Here is a 484-nt window from a genome sequence, read left to right as displayed (position 1 = left end):
GTTCCTTCATCATGTCATGAACAGCTCAGTGATAGCGAGAGCATCCACATGCGGCCTGGTCGTTTTCACCACCCTCATTGCCATCCCTGTGCACCACTACGCATGGCGAAAGGCCTGGGCTCTGGAGCTGCGGGAGGCCTAGGCCTCAATGCCAGATGGCTTCTCCGAGCACCAGGTCCCAGCTCCGTAAACATGAAGGTCAACGTGCGTACCATTCAAGCCATTTCGCAACGGTGGCACTGCTGAGGTTTGGGGCCAAATCACTGTGGTGAGCACCTTCCTGTGCATTGCAGACTGCCAGGTAGCCCCCCGGCCTCTGCGCATACGATGTCAGGGACACCTCCCAGCTGCAAAAAACGAAAAGGTCCTTGGACGCGGGCAAACATTCCTGGTGGGGGCGGGGTCAAATATGGGAGCTAGCAGAGTGCTCGGTACCTCACGGTGCCCAGTGAGGGCTGCTCTCGAGGGCTGGCAGGTTTCCTTT

The sequence above is a fragment of the Tupaia chinensis genome, unplaced genomic scaffold, assembly GCF_000334495.1.
Source record: "Tupaia chinensis unplaced genomic scaffold, TupChi_1.0 Scaffold000070_1, whole genome shotgun sequence".
NCBI classification, from domain to species: Eukaryota; Metazoa; Chordata; class Mammalia; order Scandentia; family Tupaiidae; genus Tupaia; species Tupaia belangeri.
The sequence above is the reverse complement of the archived record's forward strand: the minus strand, read 5'-3'. Positions refer to the sequence as shown.